This window comes from Aethalodelphis obliquidens, unplaced genomic scaffold (genome assembly GCF_003676395.1).
Source record: "Aethalodelphis obliquidens isolate GAN/ISIS:26980383/991018 unplaced genomic scaffold, ASM367639v1 scaffold2, whole genome shotgun sequence".
Classification (NCBI taxonomy): domain Eukaryota; kingdom Metazoa; phylum Chordata; class Mammalia; order Artiodactyla; family Delphinidae; genus Aethalodelphis; species Aethalodelphis obliquidens.
The window spans coordinates 74,244,930-74,265,264 of record NW_020837946.1 but is presented as its reverse complement, the minus strand read 5'-3'; the positions used below and the strand labels follow the sequence as shown (position 1 = coordinate 74,265,264).

At 42.6% G+C, this 20,335-nt stretch overlaps 1 protein-coding gene across 5 annotated transcripts in view; it reads left to right on the top strand.

Annotated features, from left to right (window-relative positions):
• Nucleotides 1-3,849: 3,849 nt before the first annotated feature.
• Nucleotides 3,850-20,335, top strand: part of GPD2 (glycerol-3-phosphate dehydrogenase 2) — a 133,519-nt gene continuing 117,033 nt past the window's right edge. The window contains exon 1 of one of the 5 annotated variants that reach the window (XM_027131015.1): nt 3,850-4,190. The gene's annotated coding sequence lies outside the window, so the exon portion shown is untranslated. The other 4 variants (XM_027131024.1, XR_003438033.1, XM_027131040.1 and 1 more) reach the window with 4 other exon arrangements.

Genomic DNA, 20,335 nt, shown 5'->3' with positions numbered 1-20,335 from the left:
TTTTCAAGGATCATATACCGTATGATTACCTCATTCTTGATCCTAACTCTTTGAAAATCACTGATGTGGGAAGATTTTCTGTTGGATATTTTTAGATGCCTATAATTCTGCTTTTAAGAATTCAAGTAACAAGGAGGTGGAGGCCCACTAAATGATAAATGAACTGCTCTAATCTCCAAGCTCCAAAGGTTCTGGTCCAGTCCTGTTCAAGGATTTAAGATTTTTCTGGACAGCACTGCTAATCTTCTAGAAACTCCATATTAGTGGGTTTTTGTTTTTGTTTTTGTAAGTAGTAAACTTGAAGTCTTTGTTTAATGTTTGGTTATCTTCTTAATGTTGTAACTGTTGTTAACAATGGATAAGATTATAGGTACATACAGTACTTCCTAAATTATGTAAAGTACTAAAATAACAGAATGGAAGAAAGATGTGAGCATACACAGCAATCAAAGCTCAGAACAAAGGTGTCTTGGCCAAGTGTTGGACCATGAGTCAGAATGTGTGGGGTTCAGGGCAGGGAAATGACATCGGTGATACTTTTATCGACAATCTACATGTTAGGCATTTTACATATATTATCCCATTCAGTTCCAGTTTGGCTGTTGCTAGCTGTGTTTTCTTGGGCATGTTACTTAACAATTTTGTGCCTCAATTTCCCAGTTTGTAAAAACAAAGCCAAACCAAAAAACTCATAGTTATTCAGAGTATTAAAGATTACAAGTACTTTGTTAAGGCTAGTGCCTGACACAGAGTAAGTAGTACTGAATGTTTGCTATTCTCAATATATTTTCACTGATAAGGAAACTGACGCTCTGAGTGGCTAGAGGTTAAAGAACTTAGAAGAGGATGGATTTGAAGCCCACACACTGTTCTCTATACCAAGCAGTTTCTCATTTTAGTCTTGGCTCTATGTTAGGCTAACTCTGTAACTTTAGGGAAAGTACTTAATAATTCTGGGCCTTGGTTTCATCATTTGTAAAACAAAAGTCTGTGAGTTGATAACATTTATGGCCCCTTTCAATCTTTACATTCCATAATTTTATTATGAGCTTTGATAACCAACGAACTCTCAGGGAAAATGTGTTCCTCTCTAGAAGTGGGTAGGGACTAAAGCATTCCTCTCTAGAAGTGGGTAGGGACTAAAGCAGTTGACCCTGGGCGGGTGGTAAAGGGTCATAAAAGGTGAGTAATAGAATCACCAACGGAAGGTTCCCCATTTGGGGGAAAGGTCACCCCCAGCAGTTGGGTTGAAGATGTCTAAGCGTCAGGGAACCTACTCTCCAGGCTTGGGAAAGGAAGAACTTCTCGCTTGTATTGTTACACTAGACTATAGAAAATAACCCAAATTTACCTGACAACACTACGAAAGCAAGATAAATTAATGGCAGGCGAATTTAGGCTTTGTTTACATAGGAATGAAGGAAAAGGGGAAAGCTTTTCAGATTTTGGTAGCCATGTGAGCCTGAAAACCTAGGATAGACCTGAAGTTTCCATAGGCACATGAGAGAAGAGTTAGGTGGCACCAGGGTTATTTGACACCCTCAATCTGAAAGACAGTAAACATAGTTTCATTCCAAATGCTGAGTCATGCTTAAGGCGACAAGGAGAAACACTTAAGACTCTTAACTTCTCTGAGGTACTGGTAGGGTCAGGAGATCGTTTTCTGCTAAAATAATTAATTCATGTTTTTAAATTTAGTTATGATAAGTGCTTCCCCTCCTACACCCTCACTCAGTTTTCTCCCTTTTTAGCCCTCAACATGTTTGTTTGGTTTTGTTTTAATTCCATGAGAAGCTGTAGCAAGTGTATGTGTGTAGGGAAGACTTTTTTTCTTTTTAATATTGTTTTGTATCTAGTGTAATACTTAATTTTGAAGAGTAATTTCTCAATGAATGATTATTGCCCTCCTCCCCATAAAATTATCTTAACAATGAAAAGAAATTGCTTATCCATATGGGAAATTACATTACTGTTAGATACCTCAGTCAGCAGCCAAATTCTTTCAGTGGAATTCTTATCATAATAAGCGAGACCCAGGGGCAGAGGTAGAGAGGTGGAAAGCCACTTTAGGTACTCATAAATGGTAACCTAAGTTTTAAAGCATCATGTTCAAGGCTAAAAGGAAAAAATTATTTTTATCCTTTATTCCTTCTAGAAGATACTGATGGAGTAAATACGGCAGAGTTCTTGATTTTGTAAGTCTCTGTCGGTCTTAAAGCAGAAGGATCATAAACCTCTTTTGAAATTATCTAGTGTATATATTGAAAAGTTAATTTTTTTACCACTTTTGCCTTGAATAAAAGTGGATGCCTAAGTTATGATAACTACAAATCAGCTATGTTTTTATGCAGTAATTGGAAGTAATTATTTTACAATGGTTTCTAATTAAAAATTGTTTTCAAGGCTGTAGTTGAAATTAGATGTGTATGGAGCATGGGGAAGAGGAGGGCTGAGGTGGGTTGTTTAGAAAAAGAAGATCCAGAGTAAGCTGTATGCTTATCAGGCATGTTAAGCTTTCTTATCTCTCCTCTCTTAACCCCTCCCCTACACACCTTTTTCATTTGATACCTTTCCTGAATTCCACCAATGCCTGGGGTCCTCCTGCTTTCCTTTGGTTGCTTTGTGCCCCAGCCTTGGCAAGTGAAAACTTGTCCAGTGCTTCTGAGTTTTCTCACCTCAAAGTTCTCTACCTCCTCCCAGGTGCTATTCCGTCAGGGTCTGATTTGGATTGGACCATCATGGGTGGTCATGGGTTACGGATGAGAACTGAATCCCTGCTGGCTTGTTAGCTAGCAAGGTGACCAGGACTTGTGGGGAAAATAAACAGCAGACATATAGGGCTCGGAACAAATTGTTCACCTGAGCATTCATTTCATATCAATGAACAATTATAGAACATCTATTATGTTATAGGGACTGTGCTAGGTACAAAAGTGAATATGTTGTCTCCATTTTCCAAGCACTGAACTGTCCTGGGAGAATCAGTGGGAAGAAAATCCAGGACTGGCACCTCATTCTGCCAGATTATTCCTTTTCTATGCAACGTGTTGCTCTTCTAGACAAACGTTTAGGATTTGAAAAAATGTGAAAGCAATGGTCTATTAGAGGGGTTCTCAACCCTGCCTGGGTGCTCACGTGGATCATGGGGTGGGGGTAGGGTTTCAACACTGGTTCCAAGCTGTAGTGTGCACCAGAATCACCTGAAGGGCTTGTTCAATCAGCTAGGCCCCTGGCCCCAGAGTTTAAGAATCAGGTAGTCTGGAGTGAAGCCGGGAATCTGCATGTCTATCAAGTTCTCTGGTAATGCTGGCTCCCCCAGCTACACCTTGAGACCCATAGTTTTAAAATATAAAGATTTCCAGGTTCCATTCACCGACTGATTCAACTGGTGTGGGGATGGGAACCTAGCATTGATCATTTAACACCCCCCCACCCCCGCCCCAATCCCCTGCTGTTCCACTGGATAGACTACCCATTGGATAGGCTGGTTTCCTGTTACTATGAGTTTGGGACCCAATGAAACTACATATTCCTCTGGGTCAATTATAATAATTATCTGGTATTTAAAGAAATTAGTGACAATAAATAATTGGCTGAAAAAGCCCCACCCCTGCGATTTTGTTTCAAACTAATTTGGCTGCCTTTTTTTGGAAGGCCTTTCCAACCCTTCCCTGGGTATTTTCCAGTACCACGGTAGAAACGTTACGTGTAAAGCTCCCAGAGATCTTCGGAGGAAAGACCTTAAAGAAATGGGTCAATTTGAACCCCATCTGCGTCCTCCTTGGGCCCCCTTGGCCTCGCCTAGCACTTCTAGTGCCAACAAGTGAGCTGGGCATGCTCAGTGGGCAGGGTCGGTTCTGGAGGTGCAACTGGGAAGCTTGCAGCTCTGCTGCCCGGGCTCTCCCCTCCCCCCACCTGTAAGAGGCTGGGCCCGAGGAGCCCGTGCTCTGCATCCCACCCCCTGAAGCTTGGGCTTGGTTTTCCCTGCGGGTCTTCTCGCTGACATTCAGGCAGGGGTCAGGCGGCCGGGCGCGCCTCCAGAGCGCGCGGGGGGAGCACGGGCGAAGGCTTTGGGCTCTGACGGTGGGGTCCCAGGGGCCCGCCTGCCTCCCAGACGCGTTTCTAGGCCCAGGGAAGCCTGCCTGCCGAATAGGGGAAGCCAGATTCGGGGGCGGGTAACGAGAAATCAGGTAAGCCAGTCCCGCCGGCGTGCAGGCGAACGAGTGTCTCCTCTCTCCTGGGCAGGTGGCGAGGGCGGCCCACAACGGGGAGGGCGGAGGAAATCCGACACCTCCGCCGTCTTCCCCCGGCCTGGCCCCGCCGAGGCTTCCCGGCCCGCCAGCTGGCTGGCGAGGCTGGGCGGAGGGTCTCGAGGGAGGCCGGGCGAGGACGCGGGCAGGGCCTAGGGCCAGGGCCACGCACACGCCGCGCCGCGGCCCATCCCCGCGGGCCCCGCGCCCAGGTCTAGTCATGTTCATTTGGAGGCGGAGACCTCGCTCGTTCTCTGCCCGCTGGTTCGCAACGCTTCCCCGCCTTCCCGGCCGGGTCCCCCGCCTCCATTTCCGCGCTTCCCCGCTGGGTCGGCGGAGCCTGGGCCCGAGGTATTCAGCTGGATGTGGCGGTCGCGCCGCCGGGGTCGACCCTCGGGGAGGGGAGCGGGAGGCGCGAGTTTCGGGGGAGGCGGGGGCGCGGCTGCTCTGGTGCGTCGGGTTACAGTCGCCCAGCTTGTTCGGGGCGAGTGACATCCACGCGCGCCTCGCTGCAAGTATCCGGACCGAGGCGCTGATTCGGGGGAGGCAGAGACTCCGCCCAGGCCCGCGGAAACGGGTGCCTCTGCTCTCTCTCCCCTCGCGCGAGAGGATCAATCTAAGGTGTGTGCTTCCCGGGAGACCCCCGTGCCCCCGCCCCCTGGGTTCTGGGGCGGGGGGTGGTCCCTCTCTGACCGGGTGGAGTCCGGTGTTGGGGTGGGTGGTGGCAGAATCTGGGGAAAGATTTAGAATTTTTCTGCACCGACAGAACGTCGGCTCATTCTTACTGGGAGCGGGGCGGTGGAGTGGAATACTTTTGCCTCCTTGGTTAAGTGGCAGGACTTTGGGGTGAGGGTTGATGTCTAAATGAAAGTTTGCTGCAAACTTCTGGCTTGTGGATGCAGCTCGTCTGAAAAGGACTGTTGCTCCCTTCTGAAGCAAGGGAGGGAAAGATTCTAGAAGGGGACTGAGGCTTCTTTGAGATCTTAGCTGCTGGAGTGTGACAGTTTTAGGAGGAAATGGAAGGTGTACCCTGATGAACTTAAAACAGACCCTACTCCCCACGTAGTAACTTCTGAGTCAAAAATAGACTTGAAGCGTGCTTTGGTAGGAACGTATAGCCCTGTGAATGAAGGGCTGATCTGGAGCCCTTGACCTCTAGCCTGCCTTCCATCTTCTGCGAGGGAGCATTCACTCCGGGAACTGCCCTCCTCAGGAGTTCCAAAGAAGTTTACACATGCAAGTTCTCTTAGTGACGGGGCCAACCCAAATTATGCAACACTTTATAAATATCGTGGGAAAGGGTGGGGACAGCTATAGAAATAGCTAACAACTAATTTAGTCAACTTTTATACTTGTATAAATAGGTATGGGATGGAAAAATAGGTTCCACTGAGTCCTCATTGCTTAAAACAAAACAATTTTGCATATGTTCCCAGGTTTAATAGATGTGAAGTTTTGGAGTGTGGAGGGTAATGGGAACTGCCACACGGGGGCCAGGCACTTCCTGGTAGCTACTGACCACTCTAGTCGCTGAGTGCCATTGCTCAACGCATACCACGTGCAGCCTGGGGAACCTTATGATGAGGATGTTGGAACCCTCCTGCGTTTCTCATAGGGGGATTATGTCAAGTTACAACACTCCCTTGGTTTTTCCAAATCAACTCGTCCAATGATGCAGCGGTACCTTAGTAATAATGGATAAAGATGGAATTGGGGTTTGAGAACCAGCATTGTTGGAGCTGTCCATTCTGATGTCTCACATAGTCACTTTATTTTATAGACATTCTGAGTAGCATTAATACTCTGCTTCCTTCTCTCTGCCTCTGATTTATTAAAAGACGCAATGGCTTAAGCTCAGTAATTGACAAGAGGGCCAATCGTCAATGCCTCCCCTCTTGTCTTTGTAACTATTTAATCGCAGAGATGTTTAGAAATACTTGACTATCATTGTACATAAGTCATATTGGCGAATAATTATAACTCTCAAATTATCCCGTTTGCTATTAGTTTCTGCTTTCATTACTAGAATGTACGTTCTGTGAGAGGGCGTGGGCTGCCTCACACACTTTCGTATTTCCAGTATCTAGAGTGGTGACTAGTTTGTGATAAATGTTTTCTCAATGAGTGACTAAACTGTGGGACAAACTCTAGCTGGATGTAGTGGGGGAAGAAAACCAGAGATTTTGGCTTTAGGGAAACTATTCAACCTCACTGGGCCTCAGTTGTCTCACTGACAAAATGTAGATAATAATATGTGATATAACACGTAAAATCACTAGTGATGTTCCTTTCAGGTAGTAGACTTCAAAATATTACTTTCTTCTTTCTTATATATTTTACTTTTTATATTCAAAAAGGGAAGACTTGGGGAAAGAATGCAGATAGTTGGATAATTTAGCTCTTGCATGTTGTGAATGAATTATCCAGGTTTTTTCCCCGTTAACTTGGTGTGTGTGATAGAAGGAAGGGGGAGGGGGAAGTTAGTGGCAGCTATGGTTATTAGAGACAGGAAACAATTTCCAGATCACTATGTAATTTCTCCTCTTTATTTTTTTAATGTGATGAAGTTTCTGCTCAGGTTTTCCAGAACTTGATTTTTTTTCTACTTGTCAACAACCAGACTCACTAGGTTGTCCTAAGTACAGAAACAACACTTTAGAAAGAGCATTAGGAATCAAACATCTGTAACACTTGACTTCTTAAATGAACTTTTCTGTAGTCTTGTGCAGCATTATATAGTAACAAGATAAAGAAAAATATGGTTATCCTGCTTTTGAGAAGGTTAGAGTTCATTTAACAAGGTAGAACGTATAGATGTTGAACAGTTACAGACCAGCGTAAGATCTTGCATAGTACCGTACCCAATGGTTATAGAAGGGAGAGGTTAACATGCGCTCAAGTAGCTGGAGACAATTTTGTGGTGAAGAGAATATCACTTCAGCAACAGAGAGACTTAAAGTGTCCTGAAGATTACAGCGGATCATTTTTGTTTCAAGAATGTTTGTTATTTTGTACTTCAGTGTATTAAAAAGCCAAACAATCATATACTTTCAAAAGTAAACTTTCTATGGAAAAGCATATTAGAAACTTACAACACAATTCTGTACATGAACTAAATGATACTTTTCACTGTGTCTCTGAAGTTTTAAAGCCTAGGATTGGAGTTAAAAATTATAACTTTTCATTCTTGCCACTTTTAACGCCCTTGCTTAAAACAAAGTGTCAGATGGCCTGCCTTTTACTCTCTCCAGTTGTATATAATAGGATATTGTTTTCATCTGAAGTTTCCGGGGAAAATTACTAGTCATTAAGTTTGGGATCCCCACAACTGGCTAATTTTAGATGGTGTTATAAAAGTGGTTTTAGATGCTCTTCAAAATACTCAGGAAATTCCATGAGGATTCATCACCTTTGAGATAAGAAGGCAACTTGGAAGTTGTTTTATAGAGGAAGAAGAAGCTAATAAAAGGGTGTGTTGTATATTTCCTTGTTTTAGAATTGTTGACATGATGGGGGAAAGAAATGTAGGCAGGGGGGAGAGATGATCAGATTCAACTGCACGTGAGAAAAACAAGGGCCAACGTGGCTACAAGCCAGGAAATGTCGAACAACTTTAGACCTCTTCCTGTATTACCTGACCAGGGATTGATCTCAGGAGCATTTTAGGAAAAGGAAGCTTGAGGAGCTAATGGTTTGAATACCTGAGGATGCTGAGGTAATGACTGTGGTCAGAGTTTGTCTAGAACTCTAATTTTGTGTCCTGACGTGAATGTGACCATTTTTGTTTGTTTGTTTTGGTTTTTTTTCCCCTTGTTTCCCAGGATTTTCACCTTTTTTTGGCAGTTCTTACTAGTTCTTTGGGTTAAATATTTCTTCCTATATCGTATCTGTGTTCTTATTTCCCATTTTTCAGTTGAAAATTTTCTGTTGATTCTTTTAAAATATGGTTTCTGATTTGTGCAGCAGACAAAACATTGTTTCTGATTTTAATTAGGTCAAGCTCTGGTTCTGTTAGTTCACTAAAATTAGTGGGAAAAAATTAACTAATAGAAAATGTTGCCCTCCTAAGTAAAAATTTATTGTGACAAAATGTATTAACGAAACTCTAAAGCATTACTTGGGGATATCTTTTACTTTTTCTGGCAAAATGAAATGATTACTGGTGTACTTTATTCTGTAGCAGTCAGATACTGTTAAAGTGTGAGCAATGACTGTTTCATTTAGATTTTTCTAGCCTCAGATTCTTTAAATAGTGATATATCCTCTATGGAATTTCATATTTGATTATCCACCTATATCCTTCACACCCCACAAATTATAACAGAGAGGCTGTTTTCTGAAAATGAGGTTTCTAGAAGCTGCTACTGTCAAATGACACGGTCTTCGAGTATGACTCGCTGACATACGCTTAGAAAGCTTTATTACTTACCTCATACGCACCAGTGACCACTAAGTCTGGTTGGTTATTCACACTAGGAACAAAAGTTGATGTTCAAGGTAAACATTTTAGGAAACTTTTCACTGGGATTTTATGAGTTTCAATAAAACACAATGAATTTCTACCTGTATTTGAAAAGTGATGAAAATAGTACGGCTCAGAGTACTAGGTTCTCAAAAGTCGTTTTCCTTTTGTTTAAACGGAAGAAAGAAAGGATGTTTTGTTTCGCTGCAGTAATATCAGAACTGCTTTGATCATATCACTCTTTGTTCCACCCTTCCGTGGGTCACTCTGCCCTATTGCATTAAATTCTAAATATTTATCTTTGAATTCATGGACGTTTCCGGTCTTGCCCCAATATTAAACTTCTGCCCTTCTCTTCCTCGTGATCTAGTCGAACTGGACTACGTGAAATTCTCTAGATCTGTTTTATTCCTACCGCTGCCCCTATGCTAATGTTCTTCCTTCTACTTTACCTCTTTAAAATCCTACCAATCCTTCAATGTCCCGACCACAGGCTACCAGTTTTGTGATGCTTTCCTGCACTACCCCAGTGAGAAGTGTATTGTACATTTCCTAAACTCTTCAACTACTCTTTTTATGCCACTCGTAAGTATCCCATTTACTCCTCTGTATGTTCATTATTTGAAAACATGCATAATTTCCTTTCCTGCAGAAGATCATACAGAGCAAGGGCTGGATCTTATACAATTTTATAGACCTCGTGTGCCCAACCCAAGTCCCTGCATGTGGGGACACCTAGTAAATAGTTGTTGAATGAATGATTGACTCATAATTCGCTCATCCCTTAATTACCAAGAATAAGTGATAGAAATGGTTGGGGTGTGATTGGACAGCAGGTAACACACAGGCAGATGCATTTCAGATAATCAGTTAAACTGAATCTTTATCTTTTTTCAGGCCTCCTTTCTCCCTATACATTTGGCAGTTCTTATAGCTAAAGGATATTTGTTTTAGGAGGAGGAAAGGAAATTGCTGCATTTGAACCAAAGTTATAACAGCAATCTGTGAAGAAAATCAGTGGAGGAATCTGCAAATGAGGAGGTCATTTAAGATCTGCTAAGGAGTCACCTTTGTCAGGGCTCCTAGGGCTCCCTTCTCTTCACTAACTTCTCCCTTTTTCCCCACCTGCCTACCTAATCCAATCTCTTAAGAAAGAATCCAGAAAATTAATTCATAACAAGATGACTGATAAAATTAGCTTGTCGCTATGTCAAAGGTCTCTGGATTCTAAGGGGACAAAACCTTAGGGACCATTTATGTAGGCTACGTAGAAGGAGCTTTGGGGGTGGGCAAGTGTTTACTTCTCTGCATTCCTGAAGTCACATTATAGCCACCTGCCTGTGGCTTTGGTCAGTCTCTGCACCTGCCAATTTCTTCCTCTGTAAAATAAGGTGGCAGAACTGTGTGAATTTAAAGCCGTAAAAGCGCGAGGTGTTTTATTGCTCTTGTCATGTCTTGCAAGGGGAAGCCAGTCATGGTCAGTGGGCTCTGTTCACCTCTGGACCTGGCCTAACTTTTCCTCTTACTTCCCCGAGTTTGGGATGTCCTTTCTCTCAGCCTCTCCAGATGTGGCATTCACTTGGGAGGATGCTGCATTCCCTGCTTCTCCCTCCTGGCTTGTGCTCATAGGATCTGTTACAACAAATATCCTTTCACTTCTCTCTTTCTTTATGTTGCCCTTTTCCCTTATCCCAACCCACCATTAAGTAGCTGGGATATTTATCTAAAAATATATGTATTCACAGAATTTTAAATAGGAAGGGGGTTAAAGATCTAACCCAACACTGTCTTTTTATTATTGATAATAAATAATAATGATAAGTATCATTTAGAGCAATCACCTTTTTCTAGGCCCTGTGCTACGCACTTTGCACACATTATTTCACATATCGACAGTGAACCATGTTATATCACTGAGGAAACCGAGTTCCAAAGAATATAAGTGACTTACTCAAAGCCACAGTTATGTTCCAGTATGACAGAAACTCCCTTTTTTTTTTTTTTTTTTTTTTTGCTACTTTGGATTCCCCTGCTCGACTCATTGAACTTTGCCTTTTAATACTTCACTTCCTAATACTTGGTGCTGTGGGTCGACAGTTTCCACCAGTGATGCTGAATTTGTTCAGACATTGAATGCATAGCACAGTATGCCTGCCTGAAACAATATTCCTTTTTTTTTTTCTTGTTTTCCATGTTTTTCTTTATTTTTTTAATTTATTATTTTTATTGGAGTAAAATTGCTTTACAGTGTTGTGTTAGTTTCTGCTGTACAGTGAAGTGAATCAGCTATATGGGTACATATATATCCCCTCCCTCTTGGACCTCCCTCCCACCCCCCCATCCCACCCATCTAGGTCATCACAGAGCACCGAGCTGAGCTCCCTGTGCTCTACAGCAGGTTCCCATTAGCTATCTGTTTTACACATGGTAGTGTATTTATGTCAAACCTAATCTCCCAGTTTATCCCACCCTTCCCTTCCCCACCGTGTCCACGTGTCTGTTCTCTACGTCTGTGTTTCTATTCCTGCCCTGCAAATAGGTTCATCTGTACCATTTTTCTAGATTGCACATATATGAATTAATATTCAAAAAGACACATGTACCCCAATGTTCATTGCAGCACTGTTTACAATAGCCAGGACATGGAAACAACCTAAATGTCCATCGACAGATGAATGGATAAAGAAGATGTGGTACATATATATAATGGAATATTTCTCAGCCATAAAAAGAAATGAAATTGGGTCATTGGTAGAGATGTGGATGGACCTAGAGTCTGTCATACAGAGTGAAGTAAGTCAGAAAGAGAAAAACAGTATTTCTTTTGATTTGACTTCTAGGAACCATGACATTGTTAAAATCCTCGTTAGTCTTAATGAATGTGGAAACAGCCTGCAACTTGGTATCAATCTGCATTTTCCACTCCTACACCTCGGTTTGTGAATGCAGGTGGGAAAATGAACAGCATCATGCAAACTGGAGGCACCTACAAATTTATGTTCTCCTGCTTTAGCCACAGGGCAGTTCTTTTATCTTTGCCTGTTTCTAGACAGCATCTTTTCTTATTTCTCCCCGTAGTTTTTCCAAACCTTCTACATTTTCTTTGAGCCTTTTATCCCACTGTGCGTTTCTTTACCAGAAACTGATCGTTAGTGGTTAGAGCAGACTAAACTGTTCTAACAGAAAGATCTGAAAATAGACAAAAGCACAAACACAACAGATGTTTATTTCTTGATCATGTCATAGTCTTGGTTGGTGGATGGCTTTCCTCTAATTGATGACTCAGGCATCCTGGAACCTTTCATTTTCTGATTCTGCCATCCCTTAGGACTTTGTTTTCAAGTGTCTTCAGCCTCTCTGAAAGAGAAGAAGCATATCCACTTTCTAAATACTTAGTCTTGAAGTGAATGTAACAGTTCCACTCACACAGCATCAGCCAGAAATCAGGTGCGCAGTCACACCTATCAACAAGGGGAGATTGGAAAGTCTAGTCTGGCTGGGAGAGGAAGAGGTTATGGGTTTTTGGTGAAGAGTTAGCTGTACCTTTCACAGTGTCCTTGCCTCCTGTTATACTGCGAAAACAGAGATATCATGTCAATATTTTGATATCTTAATATTTTGTTCTCCTTTCCACATCTTCCCTGTATCTGAATATATTAACTCCATCATTAACTACCAACTTAGAGGTAGAGTTATCCAGAGTTTATGCTTTCCCCAGTACTCTAAATCCCCCATTTCTTCAGCTAGCTTACTATATGAAGTTTCTCCATGTTTACCTGCATTTTAAATATTTACAAGAATGTTCAAGATTCTCCCATCACAATAACAAACAAGACCAAATCCCAAAGCTATTCCTCCTCTCTTCACTCCCCTCTAGCTACATGCTCATTCTCTCCTTTCTTTCAAGCTACACTTCCTGAAAGTATTTTATATGTTGTTTTTCTACTTCATTACCTTCCATTCACCCCGCAACTGTTGAAAATTTGGCTTCTACCTTAGATGAATCTGTTCTTTTTATGATTATTGGTTTCTCCCCGACTGGCAAATCCATAGGAGCTTACTGCTTGAAATTTCTGTGATTCTGCTGTTTCCCTCCTTTGTGAAATTGAACTTTCACCGGGCTACCACGACATTTCATTCTTCTTTTGAACTACTACTTATGGGTCTCTTTGCAGATTCTTCCCCTTGATGTTGTAGTTCCCACGGTCTGTTCTTAGTTCACTGCGTTCTCATTGTAGATGTTCTCTGTACCATCAAGTACATCTATATCTTTGATTTCGATGATTTCAAATCAACATCCCCAACCAGACCTCTTCCTTGATTTCAGACTCAGTGGATATTTTCACAGTCAAGACAGGACTCATAATCCCCCTCCCTGCCCCCATGAGGCTTTTCCTCTCATTGAAGAGCACCACCATCCTTTCTCCCACCTGTATCATCCACTCATTTAAGTTCCTCAGTCACCTAATATGTGCTAGGCATTGTTTCACAAATTAAAATTATAGTGGTGTACAAAACAGATACAGTCTCTTCTCTTGTAGCATTTACATTGTCAGGGAGGGGGAAATTTTCTCCTCTACCTGTCTTGAGTTCCTGTGGCTGGATTAGTAGCAAAATTGACATAAGACATTAACAGGAGAAAAACAAATTTTAATTCATGCACTCAGAGGTCTCATTGAAATGGGACATAAGAAGTGGCCAAAGCAGGCAGCTTTTATATTTTTAGACAAAGAAACAATAAATTTGTGAGGAATTGACAGGACAAAGAAATTTAGGTTTTGGTGCTCAATTAGTAAGGAACCTAACCAGAGTTTGGGCTTGAAGAAGTAACCAGGTTTGTTTATAGAGGCATCTCTGCCCAAATTCCCTATCTCTGGCCTAAAGGGTGTCCTACTTCCAGATTCAGGGAGTGTACCTTTCACATGAGAGATTTATTTCTTACTTTCAGGGAGACAGAAAGGAGAGTCAGACTGTCCCTCTTGCATTCACCATTTCTTAAGGAACTTGAATCCAAAATAATTAATGTACCATTGTGCATATTTTGGGGTGGCCTGCCCTGAGCCCTAGCAACATTCAGGGGGGTGCAGGGAAGAAATAATAATGATTAAATAAAGATGAGATGTATGAGCTGATGAGAGCTGTGATCAGCTTGGATTTGGATGGTTTGGGAAGGCCTCTCTGAGGAGCTGACATTTGAGCTGCATCCTGAGTGAGTAGAAGCTAGCTGCACAGAGATGAACAAAGCATTCCAGACAGAGGAGACAGCTGGTGCCAAAACCCTAATTGTATTCTTGATGAATCCGATGGGCAGAAGAAGGTAAATAAACCCAGAACTTCGCGAGCGGCAGAGGTATCTGTATTAGATTCCCGTGGCTGTTAAACAAGTGACCGGAAGCTTCGTGGCTTAAAACAACAGAAATGTATTCTTTCTTTGTTCAGGAGGCCGGAAGTCCAAAATCAGTATTCCTGGGCCAAAATCAAGGTGTTGGCAGGCCATGCTCCCTTCTGAGGCTCCAGGGGAGAATCTGTTCCTTGTTTCTTTCAGCTGCCAGTGGCTCCCGGCATTCATCAAGTTTTGGCTGCATCACTCCAGTCTTTGCCTCTGTGGTCACATTGCCTTCTTCTCTTCTGTGTGTGTCAAATCTCCCTTTTGCTTCCCTCTTATAAAGATACATGTGATTGCATTTGGGGCTCACTCTGATAATTCAGGGTAATCTCTCCACTCAAGATCCTTTATTTCATCACATTTGCAAAGTCTTTTTTTTTTTTGGTTGTTGTTATGTAAGATAACACTCATGGGTACCAGGATTTAGGATGTGGATATCTTTACACTGCCACTACTCAACCTACCATAGTGTCCAAGAGACTCTTTAAAAAGTAGGCAAGGGCCAGATCCTATAGAGCTGTACAAGCCAGGATAAGGCATTTAGATTTCTTTCTGAGGTTATATAAGCCTTTGGAGGATTATGTGCTGGTAAATGACTTTTTTTTTTTCCCATTATGTCTTTCCAAGAAAAAAAATTAAGTTGAAATTAATTAATTAAAATTTTAAATTAATAGTTCCCTGGCAAGAATGTATTCCTTAAATATAAAAACTAAGATTTTGTTGGGTAGAGATGAGCTTTGGAGGACCACAGCTCATTATAATATGTAAGATTTTTCACCGTTCTGCCCCAAGAACCAACTTTGTCCCCTTGTGAGTGTTGCTGTTCCCATTGAGCCTGTGTGCTATCAAAGGCTGATCCGGCTACACAAAGTGGACTGGATTGTGGTAAGTGGGGGAGGGAAGACTGGATGCAGGACTCCAGTTAAGAGTCTATTTTAGTTGCCCAACTAAGGAATTATAGTTGTATGGACGAGCGGGTGTTAAAGATGGAAAGAAGTGGATGGATTTAGGATTTGTTTTTGCAACCAAGTGAGTTGACTGAACTTTCTGATAGATTAATTCTCTGGGGAGAGGAAACAAGAATTGAGACAAAGGCTTACACTTTTTACTTGAGCAGCTGGGCCATAAACTGAGAAGAGGAGAATCGGGAGAGAAGCAATTCATGTACCTGAAGGAAGATGTAAAATGTTCTGTTTTGGCTGTGCTAAGTTTGAGGTGCTTCTTAGACATTCCTTTGGAGATGTCAGTTAGACAATTGGATAAATGGAGTCTGGAGATTCTGGGAGGGGTTTTGGGTGAAGATATGGAGCTAGAAGTTATTTGCATATAGTTGTATCTGATACTGGATGGAATTACCTATGGAGAGTGTGTAGATAGAGAAGTGGGCCATTGGAGTACTGTATTATGCAGAAGAGAAGAAGGAGTTGCCAGTGGAGTAGGAGGGAAACCAGGAGGGTGTGGTATCCCTGAAGTTAAGAATTCAAAGTGTTTTTAAAAGGAGACATTAAAATGTTTTTAAAAGCTTATTGGGTTGAGTTGTGGAAGTAGAGACAGTGCTTAGAGATAACTCTTTCAAGTAATTGTGTCATGAAGAGAAGTTGAGAAATGCAAAAGTTCCTGGAAGAAGTTCCTGGTTAAGGGAGGGTTCCTTAGAACCATAGAGTAATAGAATGAGTTTAAGTAGAGAGGAAATGATAGAATGATTAACTAGAGAGGAAAAACTGATGACGGCAGGAGAGAGTGATGGATAACTGTTGGAGTACAGTTCTTGAAGAGGCAAGAAGGGAGATTTAGGGACAGATGAAGAGGTTGGTCTTCACTAGGATCAGGAACATTTCATTCATAGTAAAAGGAAGCTCTGCAGACAGAATGCTCTACAGAGCTGATAGGTCATGGTTTGGGTGGTGGGAAGATAGAGTTCTTATCTCATGGCTCTCCTTTCCCAATGACGTGTGATGATGTTGGGGTAGGATGGGGTGAAACAGGTTTGGGAAAAGAGGAGATTTGAATTGGCTATTTTGAAACACCCTGGAAAATATAATAGGATTGCCGGTCAATGTGGATTGCCCATTAGAGACTTGTAGCCATGAATTTAATTGAGGCTAGTTGTGGATGTGGTTCTTTCTTCAGGCAGTTTCTTTAGCTGTTTAGGTAGAGGTGTGGAGCAGGCAGATAGCTGGGCTTAATCAACTTGAGTATTTTCCAGGTAAGTAAGAAGCAGGAAGAGAGGACCAAGGGCATTAAGGGTGATTTTGCAAAGCAGAGTTTACAGTGATGGACCTTGACCACAAGCTGGACAAAAAGGAAAGTGCATGTGTAACTGATAGTGTGGAAATTGCCAATGGATTGGGAAACCAGATAATGCCAAGAAGATGCTGGAATGGAAACACCAGAGTAGATGAGCTGGAAAAAGAGAAGGTGTTGTTCACGTGTAAGATGCTTGAAGCTGAAGTCTCAGAGCTGGTGCAAGTAATCATAATGCTAAATCAGAGGTTATGACAATGAGAGCAGGTGGCTGAGGCAGGGTCAAAGAGAAGACCGTCAGAGGTGAGGTGCTTTAGGAACTGGGGCCTCCATGTGGATGTAGAAGACAGCAGAAGTGAAGACAGTTATGAGTTTGGAAAGGGAAACAGGTGCTTAGATCATCAGCGAATGAGAGGAAACAGCAGTAGATGGGTAGATGACAGCAAGAAGGGGTGATGGGTGGTAAGTATAATGACATGAACTTCAAAACAGGTAAGATTTTTGACAAACAGCCCAATCCAAAAATGAGCAGAAGACCTAAATAGACATTTCTCCAAAGAAGACATGCAGATGGCCAAGAAGCACATGAAAAGCTGCTCAACATCACTAGTTATTAGAGAAATGCAAATCAAAACTACAATGAGGTATCACCTCACACCAGTTAGAATGGGCATCATCAGAAAATCTACAAACTGCAAATGCTGGAGAGGGTGTGGAGAGAAGGGAACCCTCTTGCGCTGTTGGTGGGAATGTAAATTGATACAGCCACTATGGAGAACAGTATGGAGGTTCCTTAAAAAACTAAAGATAGAATTACCATATGACCCAGCAATCCCACTACTGGGCATATACCCTGAGAAAACCATAATTCCAAAAGAGTCATGTACCAAAATGTTCATTGCATCATGGAAGCAACCTAAATGCCCATCGACAGACAAATGGATAAAGAAGATGTGGTACATACATACAATGGAGTATTATGCAGCCACAAAAAAGAATGAAATTGGGTCATTTGTTGAGATGTGGATGGATCTAGAGACTGTCATACAGAGTGAAGTAAGTCAGAAAGAGAAAAACAAATATCGTATATTAATGCATGTATGTGGAACCTAGAAAAATGGTACAGATGAACCGGTTTGCAGGGCAGAAATTGAGACACAGATGTAGAGAACACCAAGGGAGGAAAGCAGCGGGGGTGGTGGTGGTGGTGGTGTGATAAATTGGGAGATTGGGATTGACATGTATACACTGTGTATAAAATTGATGACTAATAAGAAGCTGCTGTATAAAAAAAAATAAAATAAAATTCAAAAATTCAAAAAAAAAAAAAAAAAACCAGGTAAGATTTTTGAAAGAGGATAGAGGAGAAATTGGAAGGTGAAATGGTGAGACACTTAATGATCTCCAGGCTGGGGGATTTGCAGAATAGAAGCAGGCGTTTAACTGAAAGTACTTACAACTAAAATGGAGTGGGTACTGCAGATACAGATCTTTAGTCTGGGGTGGGGTCCTGGAGCCTTTTGTGAAGCTAGACATTAACTCTTTAATCACTTAATCATAGGAAGGTCCTAGGAAAGGGGCTAGTTATCACCTGGTTCAGAGATGTTTTGATATTTTAGCAACTGGTACAGCCATCCCTGTTTATCCTGGCTAAACGCTGGACTTAAATATGAGAGTATAAACAACCTCCCTTTAATGGGGTGCTGTGAAAACAGTGTAGGTAGGCTTCAGCCTTCAAAATTCAGATGAAATCTTGCTTTCTCCATGTTTTCGGGGTATTACCTGATGAAAGGAACATCTAGAGAAGAAAAGGATAGCTTTTGAGTTCTAGAGGGCTTAACTGGGAAGGAGAGAGGTCTGAGAAGGTGAGAAATGGGGCAGGTTGGGCTTCTGGTGATGACTGAGGTAGAGAGGATTGTGCAGCATGCTAGGATTAGTCCTGTGATGCCCTGCGGGGAGCTGGTTGCAGACATCTGGCAGCTCCTGTTGATGTGGTGGCCAAGGGTGAGCAAAAGCCTCCTCAGAATACCTGTAGCCCTAGGGCATCTCCTGATGGCTTGGTGGCCAACTGGAGTGTAAAGGCCTCCTTGGGGACTGCTCTCAAGTGGCCAGGAGCGCCAGGTGCTCTGAGGGCCTCTTTCTCAGCCAAAATGGTGGTGCAACCCCTGGGGGGGGGGTGCTCTCTCCCCTTTGGCAGAAGCTAAGGAGTGCTGCTTCTGGGGACCATAATCAGAGTCAAACGTATTTAGACTGTGTGCTCTCCATTCTTGTTACTGTCATTGACTTAGTATATGGACGCTTAGGAGTTTGGGCTGGGATGTTTACAACCAGTCTCCTGATTTCCCTTCTCCCAGATGCGTGTGCTTTTAATTTATCTCCCAGCACTGCTTCTGGTAGTGGGGAGTGGGGAGGATGGTCTTTAAATTCAAATGTGTCTATCCGTCCTACTAGGAATGTTGTGAGGATTAATATAACGTGTATCAACCGACTAGCACGGTCCTTGTAACACAGCGTGTAGCCAACAAATATGCTTAAAAGCTTTCTTTGGTGATCCATTGCTTACTGGAGAAAGACCAAAATCCTTTGATTGGCACCTAAGATCTCCAGAGATTTTACCCTTGCTTGCCTGTTCAGCCCCCTCACCTCCTCACTTACAACTATTGCATACCATCCTGCTCTCTTGACATACATATTACACCCCCTTGTTCTTGAAAATGCAATATTCATTCATACAGTCATATCTTTGCTCATGTTCACTTGGAACTGTTGAACCTTCAACATTTGATTAATTATTGCTTTCTCTACAAATCTGCCCTGATGATGTTTCCTACCTCCCCTTAATTACCCCCATGGGTAATTACTCCCTTAGCCCCTAGTCCAAGCCTTATTTGTATTACTGATATTTGTTTTAGAATCTTCTTCTCCAAGCTGTGACTTCCTTAAGACAGAAACTATAAATTATTCACATTTGTTTACTCACAGTCTTAACACAGTAGGTGCTGAATGAATATGTTGAATAAAGGAAAACTCAATACATATCTAAGTTTACATATTGCCTCTGTGTTATAAAATATAAACTATATTTTGTGTACCATCTTTTTCTTTTTTTTTTTTGCGGTACGCGGGCCTGTCACTGCTGTGGCCTCTCCCGTTGCGGAGCACAGGCTGCGGACGCGCAGGCTCAGCGGCCATGGCTTACGGGCCCAGCCGCTCCGCGGCATGTGGGATCTTCCCAGACCGGGGCACGAACCCGTGTCCCCTGCATCGGCAGGCGGACTCTCAACCACTGCGCCACCAGGGAAGCCCCCATCTTTTTCTTTAATAGTGGAGGCAAATTTTCTGACGAAGCAGAGGACGAAGCAGAGGAAAATTGGTGACCATGTAGTTAGTGAGTAGGCAGACTTAGTCCTGTGTTCTTTTTCTTTTACCGAGTGACTTTTATTTGAGTTATCCAATGATTTTGTTCACCATCGTCATTGCTTTATGTTGAGTTGTAATCATTAACTTTTGCAGTTATACCCCCAAAGAACCTCAGACAAATGTGGGTTTCTGGTGTTGGTTCGGTATGCTTGACCGAGTGGTTTCCAGTGCCCGCTTACAATTGCAGGTTTGGAGTCTTTGAGAACCTTGGTCAAGATGTTCAATTCCTTTTAGGTCTCTTCAGACCTTGGTTCCCTTGATCCTATGAACTGATTAATTATATTTAACAAAGAATTGAGAGCTTCCCAGGTGGCGCAGTGGTTGAGAATCTGCCTGCCATTGCAGGGGACACGGGTTTGAGCCCTGGTCTGGGAAGATCCCACATGCCGTGGAGCAACTAGGCCCGTGAGCCACAACTACTGAGCCTGTGCGTCTGGAGCTTGTGCTCCGCAACAAGAGAGCCCACGACAGTGAGAGGCCCACGCACCGCAATGAAGAGTGACCCCCACTCGCCGCAACTAGAGAAAGCCCTCGCACAGAAACGAAGACCCAACACAGCAAAAATAAATAAAT